This window comes from Staurois parvus, unplaced genomic scaffold (genome assembly GCF_062004578.1).
Source record: "Staurois parvus isolate SC_StPar_1 unplaced genomic scaffold, SC_StPar_1.0 ptg000031l, whole genome shotgun sequence".
Taxonomy (NCBI): Eukaryota; Metazoa; Chordata; class Amphibia; order Anura; family Ranidae; genus Staurois; species Staurois parvus.
Genome location: NW_028317827.1, coordinates 15,585,001 through 15,597,662, shown reverse-complemented (window position 1 = coordinate 15,597,662; position 12,662 = coordinate 15,585,001). Strand labels below are relative to the sequence as shown.

Genomic DNA, 12,662 nt, shown 5'->3' with positions numbered 1-12,662 from the left:
GGTTTCAGATGACTTCACTTCTGTGGAACCGGGATGGTGATCTGGGTACAATCTGATCTGGGATCTGATGATCGTTTTATGGCCTGGTGACGCAGGATTGCATATTGCGTATATTAAACGCACATCTGGTGAGTGCGTTTTTCACCTATTTGTGTGATCACACCCACCATCACACCTTGGATCAGGACGTCCACTCACCTTGAATTGGGATCTCTCCATGATCCGCACTATTACATTGAACTTTTGTATTTATTGATCACCCTTAGAGTGATATCATGCATGTTTATATATTGTGTGTATAAACTGTGCTCTAGTATTTAGCGCTGCACCATTTATTTAATATATATGTTCGATTTGGAGGTTTTACTTGGTTACCTTTTCGGTGTACCAGCTGCTCATTAACGTTTTTGTGTATACACATCGATACACTTTTTGTATTTAAGTCGCGCTCAATATAACATCTTTTATTACAGGTTCCCCTTCCCTACCCTCCTCCCTTTCTCTTTTTCCTCTAGTATGGGCTTTTATCTTTCTTTCCTGATTTTCCTTCTCCCCTTTCCCTCTTTCTCCTACACCCTTTGCTTTCTCTTCACACAACTCTTTCCCAGCTGACCGTTTGGGTCTAGTCTGTTCACACGTTATATGTTATGTAGTATTGAGATCCTCTGTTCTGATTTGGTCCAGGGTGCGCTCCATAAACAACATCACATCTTTACTTCTTTGTCCTATTGTGTTTATTGAACGTACAGTACATAAATGTTGATCACTGTTTTCCACTTGTTCTTTTTCTGTATACACAACGCGGATTGTTTTATCTGTATAACTTACCAAATTCAATAAAAATATTAAATTAAAAAAATATATGTTTCCCTGGCCAACCACTAGGAAGTTTATTGCCAGTTGTGCATGCTTGGGAAAAATAGAGATATTTGGAGCGACCTTCCAGAAGCATCTTTTGTACTTGCTTCCTGGGCTGTTGCTAGGAGAGGAGGCTGTGTTGGAGGCCTCTGCCTCCAAAGCCAGCTTCCTGGGGAAGATGAAGCCAAAGTGGGCCTGAAGAGCTTGCACTGTCTGGCTGGAGGGTACACCCAGGAGAAGTAAATCTGGAGCACCAGGGAAAAGAACTTTGCTGCTGAAGAGTGTCCTAGAGAGTTGAGTAGAAATTGCCAATGATGGACATTGGTGGAATCCTGGTGGCTAAACTGTAAAGGAATTTGCTCTGCCTGCAGCTGCTCAACAATCTGAAGAGTACAGATTGCTAGTCTTGCCTTTAAAGTTCTTCTTCTGTATTGACTGTTAGTGGAAATGCTTGGAGTCATATTGGCTACTTTTTGGGTATCCATACTTCAAGATTTCAACATGTTATGTAGAAGAGGAAAGACGAATAGTGGGGCCCTCTTCCTCTACTGACACCACTGATGTAATTGGCCCTTTTGGCATGGTTTACTCCCACCACTGGCCACAGTCCGGCCCCCATAAACTTTGAAGGGTAGTAAACTGTCACATTTGAAAGTTTGGAGACCCCTGTTCTATAGTCCTGTACTAGGATAAAATAACTACTACTTCATAGATACTACAGTGAGCGAGTGGGTTTACTTTAGCACAGGAATTGTTTTACCGACACGATCACCAAGTTATAATTAAGGAAAAAAAAATGTAAAAAATAAATGGATTCCCTTTAATACACCAGGTTGACCCATACATTGATTTTAAATACCAACATCCCTAAGCATTAGACAATTATACCAACATCCCTACACATTCGACAAATCTACTTGTACTCAAAGAAAACAAATGCAGCCACCACATCTAACGCCTGGTAAGCTGAAAAACATTAACATTTTGTTCTTGGATTTAGATATATTTCAGGAGTTCAAGAACTCTGAGCTATAACTGTACTAAAATCGCACACTAAATATTTAAAGATTTCAACACCAGCTAAGACAAGACAGCTGCCACAAAGCTGACCTCTAGTTGTCCTATAATGTTCATAAACATCCAAGCTGTCCAGAATTACAGGAACAAAGAATTTCTTCATGTTTCTCACTACTGACCAAGGATCTGCCTGAGCTGGTACTGACTACATATCAACAAAGTCATGGTAGATACCATTTAGGAGGGCGATGAAAAATAAATGACCATACACAACAAACTTTCAAAGCCCTTTTTAAAAAGAAAGACATTGCAACAAGCATGGGATCAGTCTCATTCCCCTCAGTAGGTCATTGTTTTCTAAAAAACTGGACTGTCTTTGTGTTGACCTGCTTGCTTGTGCATCATAGCTGCGCTATTTATCACAACTGCTTTCACTTCCAGCTTCTCCTCCAGACTGGCCTGGATTTACCATTAGGTAAATGCCACCTATATGCACTTGCCACCTCTTAAGCAGAACATGGAGATGTTCCATCACCTGGAAGACATCACAGTACAAATATACCTGTGGCATGGCCACAAACCCACAAAGTATGAGGCAGACATATTTTGCGTTAACTAAAAATCGGTGTAAGAGGCACATCTGTGGCTCAGCTAGAATTTGCTGTAAACAATGGGGGTTATTTACTAAAACTGCATTGTGCAAAATCTGGTGCAGCTTTGCAAAGAAACCAATCATCTTTCAGGATTTATTGTTAAAAATGAACTAAACAAGCCAAAGTTAGAAGCTGATTGGCTACCATGCACAGCTGCACCAGCTTCTGAGTGCTGCAGTTTAAGTCAATGTCCCTGAATGTTTTCAGGGGGGCAGAACAAGTTTTAAGGCAGAACTTTTCCTAATTGACACCCCTCCCCTTCACTATAACTCCCAACTGTCCCTCATTAGGGGAGACTGTCGCTTTTTTGAAAGCAAATTCCTCTGTCCCTCTTTCCGCAATTTTTAATCTTATATATAGATGTACTATTTAACTACGTACAGTATCCCTTTTATCCAACCTCTAAACTAGGCAGGCCATACACGGAGCAAATTTCTTTCCTGCGACCACTGGGAATCTCTCCCATGGGGCCATTTTATTCTCCCAGGTAGGGGAAGCCGTCCCCGTCGGGAGAAGACAGTAGTTATTGCTAGCGGCTATACCAGGTGCTAGCGATAATCCTATGTAAAATTGGCAAGCTGGTTGTACCCAAGTTGATCAATTGATCAACTTGGGTACATTCAGCCTGCACATACATGTTTCGAATCTTGGCTGGTTCTTGCTGAAGCAGCTGCATCCAAGCCTTACTTCACCAAGTACAATGCAAAGCTTTGGATGAAGTGGTATAAAGCATGCCGCCACTGGACTCTAAAGCAGTGGAGATGTGTTCTCTGGAGTGACAAATCACACTTCTCTGTCTGGCAAATCGATTGACATGTCTGGATTTGGCGGTTGCCTTGCTTCTCCGTCAAGCAATCTGATGGACGTATCTGGGTTTGGCGGTTGCCAGGAAAAAGGTACTTGCCTGATGGTTTAGACATTAATTGCTGTGTGTTGAGTTATTTTGAGGGGACAGCAAATTTACACTGTTATACAAGCTGTACACTCACTACTTTACATTGTAGCAAAGTGTCATTTCTTCAGTGTTGTCACATGAAAAGTGATAACACTGCATATTTCAGGCAGTTTCCATAAAGCACCAATCAGAATACAGTAAAAAGATCTCAGTAAACTACTATATGGCTAATCATAACAAAATGCAACAGAATAATAACTTCTGCAATTTCTCAAGGAAAACTGTTAACCCTTTCAAAAAGATATTATAAAATATTTAAAAAAATGTGAGGGGTGGAATCCCTTCTGTGATATACTGTATATATTATATATATATATATATATGTACACACACACGCACACATACACACAAAAATTTGGCACCCCTGCATTTCTGTCAGATAATGCACCACTTTGTCCAAAACATTGTTGCAATGACAAATGTTTACGCATTCTCATGTTTATTTCTTTTGTTTGGTATGACACAAAAAAGTGGAGAAACAAAAAGTCAAATCTGACACATTCCAAGCAAAACCCCCCAAAAATGGACTGGACAAAATTATTAGCACCTTATCAGAATTGTAAGAAATAATTGCATTCCACGTTTTTGATACTCTTGTAATTTTTAATTAAACTCACCTGTATCAAATAACAGATCTTAATGTTCCTGTGTCCACTGTGCGCAACATTGCCAAGACGTTTACAGCCTATGGCACTGTAGCTAATCTCCCTGAACGTGGATGAAAGAGATGAACTTGATCAAAAATTGCATTGAAGAATTACGCTGGAAAAAGAACCTCAATCAACTTCCAAACAAATTCTAGCTGACCTTCAGGCACCAGGTACAACTGTGTCAGCTCACACTATACGTTGCAATCGGAATGAAAATGGACCCTATGGTAGGAGACCCAGGAGGACCCCACCGTTGACACAGAAACAAAAAAAGCCAGACTGGAGATTGCCAAAATTTACCTGAGGAAGCCAAAATCATTTTGGGAGAATTTGCTGTGGAGAGACGAAACAAAATTACAGCTTTTTGGTAAAGCCCATCGTTCTACTGTTTTCAGAAAAAGCAATGAGGCCTTTAACCTCCCTGGTGGTATTCCCGAGTGTAGCTCGGGGTAAAGTTTCAGTACCACAAGCAGTAACCCCGAGCTACACTCAGGAATACAATGGAGCGCTGCTCTGGGATCTCTTCTTCACTTACCTTGTCCTGCGCTCCCGCGATGTCCCTCCTGCAGTGTTCCCTGCAATGTCCTCCGGCCGATGCCAGCATCTGTCTTCTGGGTTCCATTCCCTGCAACATCGGGACGTACGGGGGATGGAACTGGCGGGAAATTTGAAAGCTGTAAAAGTGACATTCACTAAATTCACTAAAATCACATAGTAAAACATTACTGTTTCAAACCATTTCACACACATTTTGTCCCTAGTGCTTTGTCCTGCGCCCTGCCTGCATTTTTACTGTTCTTTCTGCCTGGAAACTGAGAAATGTCCATGGCGTCTAAAAAGCGTCCCTTTAGGTCAAAAGCGGTGTTAGACCGGCTAGAAAACAGCGATAGTAAATTAGAACCACTTGCAGAATTGAGTGATAATGATTCGTGGGGAAAACGATTTTGCGACTTTGCTCCGTGATATGCGAACTTGGCGCTCTATTTCTAATTTCAGTGTTTTTGGTTTGATTATATTATATTATTATTTTTTATGATTATTTATTAAATTATAATTTATGATTTCGTGTTTCAAATTGTAACATACCGGGGATGTTTATGAGACTCTTGTTCGGACAGATTCCAGTTAGTTATTCCTAAAAACTACAGGCCTACAATAAACAAATACATATTTCCATGCAAAAAATGTACCGCTTTGAGCTCAAAAATATGGACATAATCAGAGTGATAGGGAGGCTACAGAAAAGAATACAGTCCCTACAGTCAGACATGGTGAGGGTTCACTGATGCTTTGGGGTTGCTTTGCTGCTTTGGGCACTGGATGACTTGACCATGTGCATGGCATATGAAATCTGAATACTACCAAATAATTCTGGGCTGTAATGTAGGGCCCAGTGTCAGAAAGTTGTGTCTCTGTCAGAGGTCATGGGTCTTACAGCAGAACAATGACTCAAAGCACACGTCAAAAAGCACCCAGAAATGGTTTCAAACAAAATTCTGGAGAGTACTGAACTGGCCAGCAATGAGTCAAGATCTCAATCCCATAGAGCATCTGTGAAGAAATCTCAAAACAGCAGTTGGGAAAAGGAACCCTTCTAATCTGAGAGACCTGGAGCAGTTGGCGAACGATGAGTGCTCCAAAATTCCAGTAGAGAGGTGAAAAACTCATTGATGGTTACAGGAAACGATTGATTTCAGTAATTTCTTCCAAGGGGTGTGCTACCAAATATTAAATTGAGGGTGCCAATAACTTTGTCCAGTACATTTTTGGTGTTTTGCTTGGAATGTGTCAGATTTCGTTTTTCGTCTCTCCACTTTTTGGGTCATACCAATACAAACAAAAGAAACACACAAGAGAATGCCTAAACATTTGTAATTGCAACAATTTTCTGGGCGAAGTGGTGCATTATCTGACAGAAATACAGGGGTGCTAATATTTTTGGCCATAAATATATATATATAGCAAAAGAAGAGAAAAAAAAACCATGATTTCTACAGAGACGCCAAGAAACTGAGCAGAGCTCAGAGATGATTTCTTACTAGATGTTTCTGCCTCTAAGTCATTGTCAAGCGCTGGATGTCTTCCAGAGTGATGTGAAGTAGAGCACTATTATTAGAAGTGTTTGCTAAGAGATACATAATCCCACCTTCTTCATGAGTAGTTCTAATTTTCTGCTGGTGCCAACTGTGTAAATCAGGGGACTAGTGAACAAAACATAGGCTTAAAATATGCAGAGAGTGCTTTTAGCACAAAGACAATTAATGATCCTGTATTTTTAGCTGATGAAAAAGTTGTTGGACTCCTGATGAGAAGTGTCATCTTAGTCTAAAGTGCCTTTGCTGTTTATTTAAGAACATTAGTGGTATAATATACCAACAAAATGATTCAAGGAAAACTTCAGCTTAAAGTCCAACTCTGGGAAATCAGAATATTCCCCCCTGTAGTGGGACGGTGCCCACACTGCAAGGGTTACTTGCTCACTTAAAGCAGAACTTCAATCTCTTAGTCATCAGTGACTATTTTTAATCCTTATGCTGCTAGCATTAGTAAATAGATATGAAAGTATATCATATTTACTTGTTTTAAACATTTTTTTTTACATTTCTTTAATTGCTTCCTGGTTTCCATGCCTATGCAAATTATGTCATCCATCCCAGGAGTCTTCAGGAGAGGTTTTCTCAGCTAAGCACACCCTTCTGCTTGCATGCCTGAGCTAAGGGCAGATGGATTCCAAGAAGTAAATGCTACATGAATCATCTACCCTTACTCAAGATGACTATGGCCACAATTGCTAGGAGGATGTTTTTCAAAGTTATTTTCTAGCAAAATAAAGCTTGGAGACATGGATGGGCGAGTTTGCTTTGAAAATGAAAAATGAATTAAATTGCATTTTTTGGCTTATGCTGCTTAGATGCAGTGTAATTCCACTTTAAGTCTAGGGGAGAGAACTGTGAATTACTAATCCTCCAACCCCTTGGCTCTGCTCATGCTCTGGCAGTGGACTATCCTTTTGGAATCATCACAACCAATGCAAGGCTATAGACCATGTTTATGTTTTGATGATGTCAGGACCTTAGAATAATGAAACGTGGAGAAGATGGAGGAATGGAGGATCAGGTAAGTAAATCTTCTGTTCCATACCTCAAAGACCTAAATGAGCAGATAACACTTGCAATGCAGGTGCACTGCAATGAGGAATTTTCAGGTTTCCCAGAGTTGGATTTTAAGGGACCCTGTCAGATTTTATAAAACTGTAGCCAAAATTTATTTGCAATAGAAGAGGTAATAAACTGGCCTATGAATGTCTTGTATCTTGCCTTCAGCAAATTCAGCCTTCTCCAGTCTCTTTGGCTTTTGAAACTCTCAGGAAGGTTGGAGTTCTGTGTCCCCTGATGTACTTTGTTGGTCCTTCCTTTGCGTGGTATGTCATTACAGCTTAAAGCAGTGATGGAAGGGTGAAGGATCAAACCACAAAGAGAAGCAGGGGACACAGGCATCCGTGGTTCAATACCAAAGAGACTGGTGGAGGATGCAGCAATGGAATGGCAAGAAATACTAGCTCTTATTTCAGGCAACAGTTGGCTACAGCCTATAAATGTCCGACAGGGGCACATTAAAGTGCATCTGTGCTTAGACTTTGGACATTTAATTATTTACAGATTTTTAACCAGCAGTAAAAGAGCTTTAAAATAGGCAATCCCTGACGTCTCTAGCTGCTTTGTATGTGAAGTAATTTGTTCACAAAACCAAGACCAAAGACTCTAGAATCAGTTTTAGTCAGTTTCTAACAGCTTCGAAACACCTGCTGGTTTACATTAGAAGGTTGGAAGCCTGTCATCTGCTCGCAGAGAACACAGATTAGATTTTACTGCTTGTATGCTGAAATTTCAATATTAATTTATCCACAGTGCTTATAGATCACAGGTGTCAAACTGGCGGCCCTCCAGCTGTTGCCAAACTACAAGTCCCATGAGGTTTTGCAAGACTGACAGTTACAAGCATGACTCCCAAAGCCAGGGGCATGATGGGACTTGTAGTTTTGCAACAGCTGGAGGGCCGCCAGTTTGACACCCCTGTTATAGATGAAGAGACAAATGAGGGCATGATATGAAGTACTGTTACTTCTAATTTAGAATATGTGAATATATTAATGTGTATGATTTGGGCACAGGTTCACTTTTAGAAAAAGTCATTAGAAAAACTTACAGAGTCATTGGTCAAAAAAAAATATTCCAATTAAAAAGTACTCCTCAGCATACATGTTTCAGGTCAATGAATAGGAAAATACTAAAGCCAGAAGGCCTCTGATGCATCTCTCAATAATGAGCTTATTCTAGATACCCTTTGCTGAAGTAAGAAATTCTCAGTGTGTTTGCTTCCTCTCCAGTCACAGTATTCAGTATGTATAGCCTAAGTCAGAGAAGAATGGTAGGCTGTATGTACATTATAGTGTTATAAAAACCCTTAGCATGTGTTTAAGGAATAATGAGGCATTTACTAAAACTAGAGAATGCAAAATCTGTTGAAGCTCTGCATAGAAACCAATCAGCTTCCAGGTTTTTGTTTGTCAAAGCTTACATAGTCCCCAAGGTAGATACATAGTTAGTCTGGCTGAAAAAAGACAAAAGTCTATCCAGTTCAACCATTAAAAAAAAAGTTATAATCCTATACCCACAGTTGATCCTGAGGAAGGCAAAAAAAACAGCAAAGCATGATCCAATTTGATCCTGCAGGGAAAAAAATTCCTTCCTGATCCCCCTTAATTGAACAAGCTGAAGTTTGAAGCTGATTGGCTACCATGCACAGCTGCACCAGATTTTGCACTCTCCAGATTTAGTAAATCAACCCCACTGTGACCTTGCTCATGCAGGCAAAAGTGATAGTGTCTCTGAGAAGGGCTCCTGCTTCCCTTACCCTCTTATACTTGCCTTACCAGTGCTCCCTTCTGCTTCTTTCTAATCTCTGGTCTGAAGAAGGAGCCTATTGAGCATGCTCTGAAATGCATTACCGCCTCCTTCACCTCCTACATCTGACTCTGCTCTCCTAGCTTCATTCTGATGCACAGGCACATCCTGGACTCTACTTCCTGATCCTATAGCCAGAGTTTGCTGCTGGACGGCTTGGATGTCCCACCTGGACATCCAGCCGTCCACTCGATGAGTCCACACGATGAGTCTTTTTAACTATTTATCTTGTAAGTGCAATTTATCCATTGTTTATTAAATAAATTGTCAATACTGCACTTAGAGGTGCCTTCCTCTCTTTGTCTTGTTACTGCATTAGAGCCTTGCTTCCACTCTAAGAAGAGCTGCCTCAGTGTTACTGCTCCCATCCATCCATCCCTGATATCCATCTGGCACCTTTATCCTACAGCTACAGAGGTTGGGCTCCAACAAGCGCTCCCTATATAATATACATTTACTGATCTGGAACATGTAAGTCCAGTGTAGCAAAGACCAGCATGACCCCTGGAGATAAAGTGGATTTATGATTAAAATGCAGACTTTCCATGAATCAGTAGGATGAATGACATTATTGTCAAACCCCTCCCCAAAAAATAAAACCCCAAACATTCCTTAACATGAATTATGAAAAAAAGAAAAGAAGGATTCACTCCCACCGGTTTCACCTAAAGCCTAGGTAAAGGATTTCTTGATTTTCAGATACCAGGGGTTTAAAGGGTATTTAACATTAGAGAATAAAAAAGTCTATTGTATAGGTTTTCAATCAGACAAACCTGTTTTGTAGACTTGCAGTTTTACAAGAGGATCAGAAAACACAACAGCGCCAAACAATACAAGGACAAAGCAGAGCCTACATAGGTATTGAATAAATACGCCAGTCACCATTTACGTACATAATTACATACTATTCAGAGTAACAAAGTATTTAATATACTAACACACTTCATAAGATTGTTTGCATTGAGCATCTGATAGATGTTATTGTAGGAAGATTAAAGAGATTATAGTTCCGATTTACAAAAACTGAAGAACTTCATACCAATTCTCATGAAAGAAAAATGATTGCTAATTGATAACTGTGAGTCACCAAATATTATAATTTATTTTTCAATACACCCAAAATTGTATCTTTTATATATAGAAGCAGCACACCAGAACACAGACCAAAATGAGGATAAATGATTTTCATCAACTTCACTTTGCCAAAATACAAACGTCTATAGACCGCACCTGAATTGTATAACTATGTTTTTTTTTTTTAATTGATAATAATATTGCAGCACCCATTGCAGTTCCATCATGCCAGAGCAGGTAACTACCAGCTATGTAAACCAGTAGTACATGAACAAAGTCTAAGATTCAAAAAGGGTCCCAACAGGTAAAATAAAAATTAGGGATTTTAGACGGTACGGCTTGTACTGTTACCTGAAACTCTTTGAAAAGTATGCGTATCCCACCCATTCCACTATATCATGACAACGAACAATATGTCTACCACACAGTGAATAACTGGAGTTGAGCTTTTTTTTTCTTCTTTTCCTGTTCTAATTTTACTCAACTATGACATATTGCAGTATGTGACATAAGATGCCTGACAAAATGTATAACCACAATGACACCAAACACAGAGTTGAAGGGGTTGTCAGTTAGTACAAATTACTTCTACCTCCTCTAACCAGAGAACAACATAATAGTTTATTATTTTCTTCATTTTTTTTTCTGTCCACAGAGAAGGCTGTAATTTTCCGAATTTATAGTGTAGATCCACAGCCATTCTAGGAATAAGCAGTAAATGTGGTAGCATTCCTAAAAATGGAAAACCCCGTTTATCAAGCCTAATGTGTATTTTAGTAATTTTTAAAGTCCTGATGGAAGTAGGTGATGGAAGAATTAATTTTGTTGCTTCTAGTAACAAGAAATTTTCTTGTATTCCTCCATACTGTACTAGACAATAATAACAAAGAAGCTTGTTACTATAGGGCAGTTTTGGTGAAAGGCAAGATTTAGAGCCTGGTATGGTACGGGTTAAGCACAGCAGATCAGAAAAGCTACTGTTGACAAAAATCTAAGTCAATGGTGCCCAGCACACGTCTTGATATGCTCCAGACCTAAATATAGGTATTAAGCACAGCTGGTACCAGAACCATTTGGAAAACCAGCCAGTGGCTCCTGCATTTCTCAGTGGGGTTTAGCTTTGGAAACCAGCTATCGTGATGCCATTGGTACTACTAGTGACTCCAGCATCCAGATCCATCCTGCCTCCCTCTGCAGCAACAGATTACTACATTAGTAAGAAACAGATTAATATTTTAACTGATCCAATGCTGCAGGGGAACAATCTGGTCTCCCTTTGCCTGATCTAGACCTCTCTCATAAAAAAAGTAAAACAAACGAAGTATAAAAAAAACTATGAATCAATAAAAAATTTAAATTACTTATCCTTCCTCCCTATTAATCCCCAGCTCCCAATAATTATACATGCTCTGGGTGACAATTGCATTCAATGCGTGAACGACACAGATTACTTTGCCCTGTGTGCGTTGATATGTAGAAAAAAAGCTTCTCTAAATTAATTGTCACATATCCAATTTTGAAAGTAGCTGGGAGAAACTCTTCAAAATAGCATTCTAGAAGAACAAATGTTTACATAAAAGGGTAGATCAGTAATTTTAATATCTTATAGGTATCATTCAAATAAAAAAAACAAAGAAATACATTTACAAAAGCTAACCTATTTTGTGATATGTGAACCCCACTGTATTTACCAAGTTGACCACCACTGGTCTAAATCAATTTTCCCTATGTTCTTCTGCTGTTTCATCTGTTACTTAGCAGATACTCAATAAAATTATACAGAGACCCATGACCATGGCAGCTTGACTGATGAACTGAGCTCTCTCCTAACTGTGCAGAGTATGGTTCTATTTATTAGTACAAACCTGATGTAGAATCAAGGTCGGCCCCACTAAATCCAAAACGGAGAGAAAAAAATTAATTGTAATGGCTCTTCAATTTTTCCAACCATGCAATAAAGCCTAACTGTACGGTCAAAATCTTGATAATAAATTTCAATTTTTCATGGTAAACAGTATTCAGGGACAGCAAGGATCAATCCAGCACTCACTGATCTCTTCATAGTTATTGGAGTCAGATACACAAGTCACCTTGTGTAAAGACAAGCTGCTAAATCCTGGCCAACAGCTGTTTCTGGTGCAATGTGTAGAGATTGTCAGCACAGTATAATAATACATTTAAAGTGAAAGTCCAATTTTTTTAATTAAAATATATCATTTGCAGGTAAATTATACATTGCAAGGATTTTATGCATGTCTTATTGCAAATCATTTCCTGATTTGTAGATGTCTCTATACTACCACAGTTGTCGAAAGAAAGTGCCAAGTAAGAGGACCTTCATACCAATATCATATGAGCAGTCCCAGTGTTGTAATAGGAACATTGCAACACTCCAGCTTCTTATTGGATATGCAGCAGCCTTTGGTGATATCTCACCAAAGGTAAAATTCCTAGTGCAGAACATTTATGGGGACGCCTGTAATTCAGCCTT

At 39.4% G+C, this 12,662-nt stretch overlaps 1 protein-coding gene across 6 annotated transcripts in view; it reads right to left on the bottom strand.

Moving 5' to 3' along the window:
• B3GALT1 (beta-1,3-galactosyltransferase 1) overlaps positions 1–12,662 on the bottom strand; it is a 440,470-nt gene that overhangs the window by 412,955 nt on the left and 14,853 nt on the right. Inside the window, exon 1 of one of the 6 annotated variants that reach the window (XM_089660301.1) lies at positions 12,037–12,217. The exons of the other annotated variants lie outside the window; for them this stretch is intronic. The gene's annotated coding sequence lies outside the window, so the exon portion shown is untranslated. Of the gene's footprint in view, positions 1–12,036; positions 12,218–12,662 lie in introns of those variants that run through there. 6 annotated transcript variants of the gene reach the window in all.